We start from the raw sequence: 14,288 nt of genomic DNA, 5'->3' as shown, positions 1-14,288 counted from the left end.
CCACCCAGAGATGTCCTGGAAGAAAGGCCTGGTGATCTGCTTTTGAAAAGTCACAGCCTTGAAAACCCTACGGAGCAGTTCCTCTCTGCACAGATGGGGTTGCCATGAGTCAGAATTGACTTGATGGGAACTGGTTTGGCCTTTTTTTTTTTTTGGTTATAAGACATCCAAGGGAGCCACAGCGGAGCAGTGGTTAAGAGATTGGCTGCTAACCAAAAAGTCGGCACTTCGAATCCACCAGCCGCTCCTTGGACACCCTATGGGGCAGTTTTACTCAGTCCTGTAGGGTAGCTATAGGTTGGAATCAACTTGACGGCAACGGATTTGGTTTAGTTTTTCAGTAGACATCCAAGTGGAGATGTTGACTAAGCCATAGTCGTGAGTCTGGAATTTGGGGACTGATTAGCAATTGAGGATATAAATTTGGTAGCCATTAGCACTTAAAAGATATTTAAAACAATGGGAATTGAGGGAGTAGAGATGAGTACAGAAAAAGTTTTCAAGGGTTTATACTGCAAAGAATAGGAGAGAAGTGGGGCAATGTCTGGGGGGAGTATGTGAAATCAAGGGACTATTTTTTTTTTTCAAAGAAGGTAGATACTACAGTTTGTCCATAAACTGAAGGGAATGATGTAATAAAGACAGAAAAAATTGATGATGCAGGAGCGAGAGCAAAACAAATGAAGGGGTAAATTCTTGAGAGAAGGGAAGATGGAATAAAGGACGTAAGTGAAGTGTTGGCTTTAGATAGGATCGGGGATAGAAGAGTACATGGGCACAGATCCGGATAGGCTAGCAAATGAGACTATCGTAATGAGGAAATTTTCTTCTTATGGCTTTATTTTGTCCATGAAACAAGAAGCAAGAGCACCAGCTGAGAGTGAGAAGGGGGGAGGATACTGGAGTTCAGAGGAGAGAGGTTGTAAAATGTTCATCTCTGAGAATGGGGGAGTGAGGAACCAGGGAAGTGTGCTCATGCGGCTGGGCAGGATTCCATTATCACTCACTGCTAGCCTCATAGTGGTGTTTCCACACTTGGAGTTCAAGGTTGGTGCTTTTTTCATTCCTGGAACAGCCCAGAAATTGTTCCAACACACACTGGTCCTGCCTGGTAGCCTCATGGGGCAAGGCTTCCTGCCTTACCATATTCCCACTTGCTCCAAGTTTTCCTCTGCAAATCTTTGGGCCTTTGTGTTCAGCCTAGACCATCCACAGTGTTTCTACAGCGTTTCACTTGGGGACCCCGGGGAGCCTTATGATAGTTTGTAAGCGGAAGGGAATAATCCAATAAAGAGGAAAAGTTGATGGGGCGGGGGAGAGAGGGGGACAATTGAAGAGGTACCGTTCTTGGGAGAGGAAGGAGGGATGGAATCAGGGGCACAAGTAAGGAGTTGGCTGTAGGTAGGAGCAGGGATAGCAATCGATCTAGGTCAGGATGTTTGAGCCCATTGGAGGGACTCTACTACAGGCTTAGAAAAATCTGTGAGCAACATAAGCATTTTTATTTTGACAGCTTTATTTACTTATTTTTGTTTTGAGTAGGTAATGTACTTATATTGTTCAAAAGTCAAAACATTGTAACAAATTGCACATTAAGAAGTCTTGCTTCCTTCCCTTGTGTACCCCATTGCCCCAACCTCCATTCATTACTTTTTCATTTATTCTTCCAGTGCTTATCTATGCATAGTAATATGAATATGCATATTCTTATCTTCCCCTTTTCTTACATAAAAGATAACGCATTATATTCACTGTTACACACTTTGCTTTTCTTGTTACTTAACAATATGTCCTGGAAACTACCATACATCAGGACACAGAGAGTTTTTTTTTTTCTCTATTATTTTTTTACTAGCTGCATATTATTCAATTGCAGGGTAGGGGCTTAGTTTATTTAACTAATCTCTTATTGAAGGATAATTGAAGGGCTTTCCTAATATTTTGCTATTACAGACAATGCTGAATGTAAGTAACACTGTACAGACATCATTTTGTATTACATGCAGAAGAAATCCCCAGAAGTGGGATTCCTGAATTAAAGTGTAAATGAATTTATAATTTCTAGAAATATTACTATATTGCCCTCAATAAAAGTTGAACCATTTTGCACGCCAGCTAGCAATGTATCATAATGCCTGTTTTCCCACAGCTTTATTAACACAGTGTGCTGTCAAATTTTAGATTTTTTAATAGTCTGATAAAGAAAATTGATATACAGAGTAATTTTAATTGAAATTGAAATGGTAGTCAAAATTTAAGGTAAGCTTTGGTATAAATGGATTCTTCAATTAAATTAGACCAAAAAAAAAAAAAAATTTCAAAGCAGCCCTCAAGTCTGAAGCTTTGAAGTTGACTCATATTTAGAAATTCTCAAGACCAGCAACTGACATTGAAACAGAGCAAAAATATTTCTCTGTAACCTTAAGTTTTGCGTCAGCCAGGTTCAAGGAAATTTGGCAATTGCTCTGTAGTTAGTCTTTTAATCTAAAGAGATCAAATGCTGCATACCAGAGGAGAATTGGCCTTGAACTCTCCCACAGCATTGTTTAACTGAATTCCCTTTATTTGTTGGGTTATGGTGTAGTGTGCATATTGAGAACTCCAAACTAATTACTGCATATTAATAAACTCCAAAGGCAAAATAATACACAGCTAATATCTCTAACAGATGTCCTATAGCAAAAATGGCATAAACAAAATGAAAAACAGAACTGGAGGAAATTCCTATTGATATTGAGTCAATTAAACTCTTTCTCTCACACACACGTATCAGCAGAATTTTTTGTACTATATAAAATACATATCTGCTGTGTTTTAATCCTATAAAATGTTTAAATGTATTATGTATAAAATGTATATCTGAAATAATTTCTTTTGGTAACACCTAAACCTCATTTGACTTAAATATAAACTGAGCCTCAGTTTAAACCCCATACCCAGTGCCGTCGTTTTTTTTTTAGTCACCTGTAAAATGATAATGGTACTGATACCCACTTCATAGGGTTATTGTGAAGATTAGTCAAGAGATATAAAGTACCTAGAAGACTGCCTGGGACAAAGTAACCATTCAATGAATGTTAGCTTATATATTTATTCTTTTCTTAGTGAGAAATTTCACGTGACTGTAGAATGTTTGGATGTGGTACCCATGGTTGGCACTACACACATCATTTTTGTATGTTGAGGAAAGTCTGGAAAACTAACGCACAGTGGTCAAAATCAGCACAGAAAGTTAGAGTGACGATGGGAAGTACCCTCTAATGGCCAGTATTAATGCTGACCTTGCAAGAGTTAAACCCAATTATGAGAGGAAGAATAATGGCCCCAACAGATGTCCACAACCTAATCCTTGGAACCAGGGAATATGTTCTTTTATACAACAAAAGGGCTTTTCGAGATGTGATTAAAGGTAGAGACCTGGATTATCAGGATGGGCCCAAACTAATGATGGCACATGCTGAGTCCTTAAAAGCAGGGAGCCTTTCCTGGCTGTGGTCAGAGACAAGTATGATGATGAAAGAAGGGCCAAAGAGTTGCATATGAAGGGTTTGACCCACCGTTGCTCATTTTGAAGATAGAGGGAGTAAGACCAGGATATGTAGGCAGCCTCCAGAAACTAGAAAAGGCAAGGAAACAGATTCTCCCTTAGAGCCAGTTGAAAGGAACATAGCGCTGATAACCACTTCACTTTAGCCTTGTGACATTCGTGTCAGACTTCTGACCTACAGAACTGTAACATAATAAATTTGTTACAGCAAGAGTAGAAAACTCATAAACCAAACCAATGTAGCAATGTTTTGCAAGGACATGGCACTTAAGTCCATTTATTACACCTTTTGTACTAAAAAAACACAAGGAAACATGTCATAAATGAATAATTAGTATCATAAACTATGTATTTCACTGACTTTATCCACCGATGGATTGGTTTATCCTAGTTTGCTATTCTATGAATATTTGGGATGACTTAGTCCAGTCCTGAAGCTGAAGAAAACTTTTGAGTTATTGGCAAGAAAGTCTAATCACTCCTATGACTCAAGCACAAAGCTGACTATGTCTCTGCTAGGACCTTCACACATAAGTGTATAAATGCACTGGGTGATTTTCTCATCCCTGGTGAAACTGGATCATTTGGAAACTTTTTTGGAAGAAATAGTCTAGCCCAAATTCCCAAATTAAAATATAGCCTGTGCTACATTTCTAAAATTGTAAAGTTGAAGAAATTTCAAATCATTTCCTCTGACTTAAAATTAATGAAAATGAATTTAACATTGTGTAGTTCACCTTTCTCAGTCAATAGTGGTAGTGTGAATAAAGATCTACAAATGTCTGTTATGGACCCCTGGTGGCACAGTGGTTAAAGAGCTACGGCTGCTAACCAAAAGGTCAGCAGTTGGAATCCACCAGCTGCTCCTTGGAAACCTTAGGTCCTATAGGGTCGCTGTGAGTTAGCATCGACTCGATGGCAACGGGTTTGGTTTTTGTTTTTTTTGATGTGTGTTACTGAACTGCAGTGCAATATGATACTGAAAACAAAATGTGCCAACATTAAAATGTCAGAATTCTATAAACATAACAGGTTATGGAAAGTTTCTATGCATTTTTTGAAGTACTTACAGTTTAGAATAGCTCTTCTCCAGTATAAAATTGAGTTACATGACAAATTTTTTCCAGTTAAAAAGTTTGAGGTTGAATTCTGGGCTACTCATTGAAATGACATGTAAAGGCATGACATTGACATCTTGATGCCCCCCAAAAAGTTGTTGCTTTCTGGTTCTAAACTTCAAAAAATTAACTAGTTATAGAAGTAAACATCAATATTTTTTTTATTTTTCAAATCCTATTTTTTGGAATATCAGGTTAAAAATATATCTTCCTTAGCTTGCACGTTTGTATTGTTCCATATTTACTCCCCTAATGTAAGAAAGTTACACTACGCTTCTGGGAGGTGATTTTTCTCAGACTTAGCTCATTACTCTGGTTTATATTTCCTCCCTGACCCCCGCAGGTGTTTAAGTTTGTGATTGCTATTGCCTCCCCAATTCTGTTATTCAATGATTGTGGAATATTTATAAGGCTATGAATGATGTTTAGATGTTCTTATATAGGCCATATAATTCATAAGGTATGTTAAAATTTTCTCTGGGTTAACACACCTATTATTGTTACTCTGTGTTTCTTTTCCTGATTTCCTTAGTTCCATCATATTTTAGCTTGGTTTGAGGTAAAAATAGGCTTTGGGGGCTAGCTTCGGAATTTAATTTCCACCATGGGAAATGTATTCTGCAACTACAAGAAAAATATCATTATGGTTCTTGAAAAGTTACATTCCCAGTGTTGCCAGCTCAGCTACCAAATGTGTATTCAGAAGGGAATGGTGTGAATGGAAGAATTAGTTTCTCTCTCAAGTGTCCTGGGCAGAGGGGTCATCTACTGCCACTGCACTGGCCATAGCATAAGTAAAGTGTTTACCACTCAGGATGATAATGTATTCTGTAATTTTCTTACCCATAAATATCTATAAATATAAAACCAAAGATTCCTATTTCTGCAAATTTGGCAAATAAAATATGAAGCTATTTTTTTCCATCCTTTGATTTTAAGGAAACCCTGGTGGCGTAGTGGTTAAGTGCTACAGCTGCTAACTAAAGGGTCAGCAGTTCGAATCTGCCAGGCACTCCTTGGAAACTCCATGGGGCAGTTCTACTCTGTCCTATAGGGTCACTATGAGTCTGAGTCGAGTCAACAGCGCTGGGTTTAGTTTGGTTTTTTGGTTTTGATTTTTAATAAATTTACGACTTTGTTTCTAAGCTGTGTCTCTTGTAGACAGCATATTGATGGATCCTGTTTTTTAATTCATTCTGTCACTCTCTGTCTCTTTATGCATGCATTTAGGCCATTTACATTACATTCAGTTTGATAGTTGATAGGTGTAAGTTTATTGCTGTCATTTTGTAGTGCTTTTTTTTGTGGTGCTAACTTTTTCTTTATTCCTCTTACTTTCCTGCGCTGAATTCCTTTTGTTTGTGGATTTTTTTTTCATTTCTTTTGTAGATTTTGTTTCTACTGAAACTTTATGTTTTTCTTCCTTATTTTAATGAGTTGGTTTGTTAACTTTCTTTGTGGTTACCTTGAAGTTTACCCTTATCTTCCTAGTTTGAACCAGTTTATTATTACTCAGTATCACCTTGTCTTCCTCTCCATTAAAAACTTCGATACCTACACCTTTTACTTCCCCTTTTATTGTTCTGACATTGTTGTCATTTACAGATTAGACTCTCTGGTTCCCTGTTGTAATTCTTTTGATTTTGGATAGTCCTGGAGAGTTCATTTCCTTGGCTGGTATCTGCCTGGTGCAATATTGTGTCCTAGCTTCAGGCTGCGGTCTGATGTTGTTTGTTCTCAGATCGAAGGACTCCATTTACTAATTCTTGTACGTTTGGTTTGGTTTTTACATATTCCCTTAATTCCTGTTTATCTGGAAATGTCCTAACTACACCATCATATTTGAATGAGAGTTTTACAACATACATTATGCTTGCTTGGCAAGTTTTTTCTTTCAAGGTTTTATATATGTCATCCCATTGCCTTCTTGCCTGCATGGTTTCTGCCAAATAAATCAGAGCTTAGTCTTATTATTTCTCCTCTGTATGTGACATTTTTTTTTCTCGAGCTGCTTTCAGGATTCTTTGTCTTTGGTTTTAGCGAGTGTGATTATGATATACATTGGTAATTTTCTTTTGGGGTCTATCTTATACGAGGTTCTTTGAGCTTCTTGGATGGTCAGCTTTTTATCTTTGATGATATTAGGGGAGTTTTCTGTCAGTAATACTTCAATGATCCTCTCTGTGTTTTCCGTTTTCTCCCCCTGTTCTGAAACTCCGATCACTTGCAAATTTTTGCTTTTGATCATATCCCACATAATTCTCAGGGTTTCTTCTTTTTTTCTGATTTTTCCTCAAACAGAGTTGTATCCAAGTGTTTGCCTTCAACTTTGCTGATCCTGTCTTCCATCATTTCAAGTCTGCTCCTCAGTGCTTCTATGACACTGCCCATTTCTGAGATTTGTTGTTTATTTTTTGGATTTCTAATTGTTGTTTTTGTAAGATTTCTAGTTGTGAATTTATTTTGGCATTTTGTTCCTGTATTATTTTCCTGAGTTCTTCCATTTTTTTTGTCTGTATTTGCATGAATTTGTCTATCTTTTCCTCATTTTTGTCTGCTTTTTGCTTCAAATCCTGGATAGTTCTGAATATTAGAGATCTGAATTCCCTGTCAGGTAGTTCTAGTACCTTTTCTTCTACTGGAAAGCCATCTGGTCTTTTATTTTCGATGCCTACTAGAACCATCCTGTCCTGTTTTTTATATGTTTTGATATTATCTGTTGTCTTCAGGACATTCAGTAGTTATTTTCTTCATTTATTGATTGTAGATTTGTTTGTTTCGTCATGCTTTTTGTTTTATTTGGTTATGTCTGTGCAGGCAGGTGGTATGCTCATCTGTGGACACAATAGTTTTCACCTCCTTGTTCAATGGGCAGGGCCAGTTGCTCAGCTATGGTACAACAGGGCAGGTCCAGCTGAAGGGGAGGGGCTGGGATAGGTTGTGGCACGTACTAGGGCCAACAGGGTAGGCTGGGAATCAGTGCAGGGCAGGTCCTGGTAGGCTGGGTCTGTGCTGCTTGGGGGTGTGATGTTCAGTGCACAGTGTAGATAGGCAGGTAGAAGGGGGTAGGTTGTGATGTGTGGAGTTAGATAGGTATGGGAAAGAGGAGAGGAGAGGAGAGACGAGAGAGAAAGAATAGCCAAAAACAAACAGACAAACAAAAAGTGCTAAGGGAGCTTGCCGTTGAAGTGATGAGATGAGAAACAGAGAAATGGAGAAAAACAAAAGGGGAAAAAAAAGAAAAAGTTTAAAAAAATGATAACAAATAAATAAAAATTAGGAAAAAAAATTCCTCTAGGGATCCCACCGGTATAGCTGTGAAGACGAGGGAAGTGGCTCCAAGGCTGCGCAATACAGCCCGGCTAAAGCGGGTAGAGATGTCACACAGCACCAGGTATTCAGGAGACAGGAAAAGAAGGCAAATATAGAGACACGAGAAACTGAGAAATGAAGAAAGACAAAAAGAAAAAAAAAAATACCCCTAGGGATCCCGCCAGTGCAGCTGCTCGGACCAGGGAAATGTCTCCCAAGACACGTAGTAAAGCCCGGCTAGAAGCAAACAAAACAAAACAAAAAAGCCCTGGGGAGTCCACCAGCGTGGCAGCAGGCCAGGGAAGCTGTTCCCCAGTTGAGCGGTGCTACACAGCCTTTCAAGAAGAAGCAAAGATGGCAATGGAGCCAGGTGTTTGAGAGAAAGGAGGGGGAGGTGGTGAGAGGCAAAAAAAAAAAAAAAAAAAAACCCAAAATAAGTGGAAAAAAGCAACAAATGGCACTCTGGGAGCCAACCTGTGTGGGCGGGGCAAACCCAAGCAGCAAGGTGCTGAAGACAGTGTCTTTTGGCCAACTGATTCTGACCGAAGGGAAGCAGAGGAGGCTGAGCATCGGGGGGAGAAGCATGCGGAGTGGGAAAGCATATATTGCTGGTTACTGGGTGCTCTGTCTGCTGCTGGGGGCTCCTGTAAGCTGCTTTCTCATACTCCCTGTCTGCTGATCTCCAATGTGGGTGGGGCGAATCCAAGAGGTATGGACCCTGCACTTCTCGGCCAGCTGAGTGACAACAGCCAACTATGAAGCAGGGGAGGTTGAGCAGGGGGGAAAAGGATGGGGGGTGGAAAAGTGTATATCGCTGGTTACTGAGTGTTCCATCTTCTTCTGGGAGCTGTGTAAGTTTCTTTCCTGTAGTCCCTGTCTGGCGATCTCTGACAGGAGTCTAAGGTGGCGAATCCCTGCCGCATTAGCTGATGGGGGCCTCCACATGTATCTCTCCTCGCTCTCTGTTCTCTGTCAGTTTCTTATTCCATTCGGTGCTTGGCTGACTTCTTTATCTCTTCATTTGACACTTAGGGTTCAAGGATTGACATTTGTCTCTGTTTTACTTAGTTTTTCAGGTCTTTGCTGTGGAGGGACGGTGTGGTACTTCTGTCTATAGTGCTGTATTGGCTGGAACTTGAAATAAAACATTTTTAAACCAACAAAAATTGATTGGGTTTATTTCCATTAGTCATCACCCATCTGTCAGTTTGTCTTACTTACTGTGAAGAATTTCGTGTTGCTATGATGCCAGAAACTATGCCACCAGCATTTCAAGTATCAGCAGGGGTCACCCATAATGGACAGGTCTCAGTGGAACTTCCAGGTTGTTATGGATTGAATATGTCCCCCCAAACATGTGTTGCAAATCCTAATCTCTATGCCTATGGTTATAATTTGATTTGGGAATGAGTTATCTTTATTATGTGAATGAGTCAAGATTAATGTAGGGTATATTTTGAGTCCATATCTTTTTTGTGAATTGTACTTTAGGTGAAGGTTTACAGAACTAGCTTCTCATTAAACAGTTAGTACACATGTTGTCTTACGACATTGGTTAACAACCCAGTGACATGTCAACACTCTCCCTTCTCCACCTTGGGTTCCCTATTACCAGTTTTCCTCTCTCCTCCTGCCTTCTAGTCCTTGTGCCCGGGCTGGTGTGCCCCTTTAGTCTCGTTTTGTTTTATGGCCCTGTCTCATCTTTGGATGAAGGGTGAACCTCAGGAGTGACTTCATTACTGAGCTAAAAGGTATGTGTTTAGTGCTGTCATTTTGATGTTTTGTGTGTGTGTGTGTGTGTGTTGTTGACAGTTTGTTTCACTTAATTTTTGTGCTGAGTCCTTTTTCTTTACGTATTTTCTTTTCATTGTTGTTGATTTTGTATTTGCTGAGTCTTTATATTTTTCTTGTTCTTTATTTTGATGTGTAGGATTGTTAGTTTCCTTTGTGGTTACCTTAATATTTACCTCTATTTTTCTAAGTCTAAACCAATCTTTTATTTCTTGATATTGCCTTGACTTCCTCTCCATGTGAAAGTTCTATGACTGTATTATTTGGTCCCTTTTTTTTTTTAAGGTTGTCATCTTTTACATATTGACATCTCTGTTTCCCTATTTTCAGTGTTTTAGCTTTTATTTTTGTGACTTCCCTATCTGGGTTGATACCTGGTTGTTCTGTTTTCTAGTCCTGGGTTGTTATCTGATGTTATTTTCTAACCAGAGACCTTCCTTTAATATTTCTTGTAATTTCAGTTTGGTTTTTTATAAATTCCCTAAACTTCTGTTTATCTGGAAATGCTTTAATTTTGCCATCATATTTGAGAGACAGTTTTGCTGGATATATAATTCTTGGCCGGCAATTTTTTTCCTTCAAGGCTTTATATATGTCACCCCATTGCCTTTTTGCCTGCATGGTTTCTGCTGAGTAGTCAGAGCTTAGTCTTACTGACTCTCCTTTGTAGATGACTTTTCATTTATCCCTAGTTGCTCTTAAAATTCTTTATCTTTGGTTTTGGCAAGTTTGATTATAATATGTCTTGGTGACTTTCTTTTGGGATCTACCTTATGTGGGGATCGATGAGCTTCTTGGATAGATATCTTCTCATCTTTCATGATATCAGGGAAGTTTTCCATCAACAAATTTCAACAACTCTCTCTGTAGTTTCTGTTATCACTCCCTGTTGTGGTACTCAAATCACTTGTAGGTTATTATTCTTGATAGAGTCCCACAAAATTCTTAGGGTTTCTTCATTTTTTTAAATTCTCTTATCTGATTTTTTTCTCAAATAACTTGCTCTCAAGTGCTTTATCTTCAGTCTCACTAATTCTGATTCCCATTGCCTCAATTCTGCTATGACTTTCTATTGAGGTGTCTAATTCTGAAATTTTATTGTTAATCTTTTTGATTTCAGTTTGCTGTCTCTCTATGAATTCTTCCAGCCTATTAAATTTGTCATTATACTCTTGTATAACTTTCTTAAGTTCCTCATTTGCTTTGTCTGTGTGTTCCTTGGCTTGTTCTGTGTTTTTGCCTGATCTCCTGAAGAGCTCTGTGTATTAATCTTTTGAATTGTACCTCCGGTAATTCCAAGAAATTCTCTTCCTCCAGGAGGTTTGTTGGTTCTTTGTTTTGGGAGCTTGCTGAAGCCATCATGGTCTGCCTCTTTATGTGATTTGATATTGACTTTTGTCTCCGAGCCAATTGGTAAGTTATTACATTTGTTTTGTGTTTGCTTACTGTGTCCTAGCTTCTTGTTTTGTTTTGTTTTGATATACCCGAATAGGCTGGTCATGTGAGCTACTTCAATTACTGGCATGTTTGAAGCTCGCACATCCTATCATCAGGTGGTTAAAGCTGTTACTAGGTATGTGAGCTCAGGAGTCTGTTTACTTGTGTGAATTCAGCTTAGGTGTCCAGGTCATCAGTCACAAAGTGTGTGGTGCAGGATTTCACCTACAGTTCTAGACAGGAAGGAATGATTGAAGTAGGCATAGGCTACAGTAGAGGGTTATATGCTGAGCAAGGCAGGTGGCTAATGGCTGCCTCTGAGTGTCAGGGTGGAAGGTGTATTCTTGTTCCCTAGAGCATGTAGGTGGGTGGGTTTTGCAGTCGGACTTTGGGCACCCAATGCTGCTGGCTCTAAGGACTGGGAGGCACCAGTTATTCTTGGACCCGTCATGAGTGGCTAGGTGGAGTCGGTGGAGCCATCAGTCCCCAGACTCCTGATGTGGGTGAGGACTCTGCTTAATGGGCAGGGTGGTGTCAAATGTCACAAATCTGCCACTCCCCCTTACAGCTACTGATGTTGAAAATAGGTTTCAAGTATATAGCCTGTTGTCCTGTGCTAATGAGGGCTTATGCTGTTGAACTGGGCCCACTACACAGGTGTATGCAGGGGTGAAAGACATTTAAAATCCATGGATCCCCTTATGCCTGTGCCTACGCAAAGGGACTGTGCCTGCCCTGAGTTCCTGGCTTAGGGGAGCTGGCAGATTACTTTTCCTGCTTGTTAATTTGTTCCCTCTCCAAAGCTTGGAGAATGGCTCAGGGTACATGACTTCTGGCCCAGGGAGTGCAGCAATCACTGAAGCCAGATTGGACCTGGAGCAGAGCAGGGAGGGGTCAGGTAAATGGGAAAGAGTTACATCCCAAACAGGGAAAGGGTTTTTTTGATCTGCCTGGTAGGTTAGATGCTTGTACTTATCTTTTGTTGATTCAGATCTGCTTCTCCCTGGTTCCAGAGGCTTGAGGAGACTCTCTACCCCTTGGTTTCTCCCAATGTGGAAAACGCATTCTAATCACTACTGCTTGCCTCAGCCCATGTGTGCTGGCTGATCCAGCCTGCAGGGTGCTAGCTAGGTGAGGTCTGGCAAATCGTCGCTGCTTCTGAACTGTCTCTCTCTCCCTCTGCTGCTCAGTCCGACTCCTCAACTTTGTCTTTGATGTTCAGGGCTCCTAGATTGTCATATACAATCAATTCACTTGTTTTTTTGGGTCTTCGTTCTAAGAGGGACCACAGGAAGTCTTTGACTACTATGCCATCTTGGCCTCGCCCTCCTTTGGACCTTTGTATGTTCAGCTGAGCAGTTTGCTTTTATCCTATAGATGACAGAATGTCATTCAAGGATTTTCATCAAGGAAGTTATTTGATCATGTCGATATTTTAATAGGATCAGCCTACTGGTAGAATGGAGGATGTCTTCGAGCAAGACAAGACTTCAGCCAGAGCAACCAAATTTATTTACGTATCAATTACATCTTTAGTTTAAATTTAGGAACCTCACTAATATCATCAGCCTTCTTATAGATCACCTGGGAATGGCATGAATAATTTCCTGGGATAAAGTCCAACCCCAAACCAAACCAAACCCGATGCTGTTGAGTCAATTCTGATTCACAGCAATCCTATAAGACAGAGTAGAACTGCCCCATAGGGTTTCCAGGGAGTGACTGCAGGATTTGAACTGCCAATCTTTTGGTTAGCAGCCAAACTCTTTAACTACTGTTCACCCAAAACTCTTCAACCCTATAGGGCAGAGTAAAGCTGCCCCATAGGGTTTCCAAAGCTGTAAATCTTTGCAAGCAGACCATCACATCTTTCTCCCTCGAACAGCTGGGGGGGTTCAAACTACAGACCTATTGGTTAGCAGCTGAGTGCTTTAACCACTGCACCACCAGGGCTCCTTGGGATGAAGTCCACATAGTTCTAATTTCATACTTTTTTTATTATTATTTAGACAATGATCGTCTCCTGACATTATCCTTAAATTACATGAATCATGTAGAATCTTACGCATTAAACACACTAGTAATAATTAAATGATAATTTCTTGTGCTTATGCCCCAGACCTAAGACCAAGAAGACCTAGATTTGAATTCTGGATCTACAACTTACCCTAAGAAAGTAACAACCACTCTGCAGCTCAGCTGCTTCCTCATCTGTAAAACGTTTTGTTCACCATTGTATCTACAGCACTAGCATAGTAGTGTACACATTGCTAATGTCAATATTTATTTATCAAAGGCATGAGTATCTACAAAGTTGTCATGATAATTAAATCAAATATTGTAAAAGTTCCTAACACCAAAAACCAAACCCATTGCTGTTGAGTTGATCCCAACTCATAGTGACCCTATAGGACAGAATAGAACTGCCCTATAGGGTTTCCAAGGAGGGAGTGGTGGATTCAAACTGACAACCTTCTGGTTAGCAGCAGTACCTCTTAACTGCTGTGCCACCAGGGCTCCAACAGAGTTCCCAACAAAAATGTATTAAAATGTGACAGGCAAGAAGCCCTGGTGGCATAGTGGTTAAAGTGCTCGGCTGTTAACTGAAATGTCAGTGGTTAGCACCCTCCATGCATTTCTCAGGAGAAAGATGTGGCTGTCTGCTTCCATAAAGATCACAGCCTTGGAAAGCCTGTGCGGCAGTTCTTCTCTGTCCTGTAGGGTCGCAATGAGTCAGATTCAACTCGATGGCAGTGGGTTTGGTTTAGGTTCTGTGACAGGCACTATGCTGGGCACTGGGGATGTAAGACAGGGACAGTATCCTCATTCTTTGGAAACTCCAGTCAGAAGAGCTACAAGAAGTATGTATGATGAAGCACACAGTACTGTGAAGCTCAGAATGGGTGCTCAATAAATATAGAATCTGAATTTTTATTGCACTTTATAGTTTACAAAGCACTTCTACAAACATTATCTCATTTGAAGCAACTGATACAGTATGTTTTACAAGAATTAAACAAAGTTATTAGGAGTTTAGCAGAGGGAGGGATGATCTTTCCTTGGGATGAATAGAGAAAGATGGA

This window comes from Elephas maximus, chromosome 7, assembly GCF_024166365.1.
Source record: "Elephas maximus indicus isolate mEleMax1 chromosome 7, mEleMax1 primary haplotype, whole genome shotgun sequence".
NCBI classification, from domain to species: Eukaryota; Metazoa; Chordata; class Mammalia; order Proboscidea; family Elephantidae; genus Elephas; species Elephas maximus.
The sequence above is the reverse complement of the archived record's forward strand: the minus strand, read 5'-3'. Positions refer to the sequence as shown.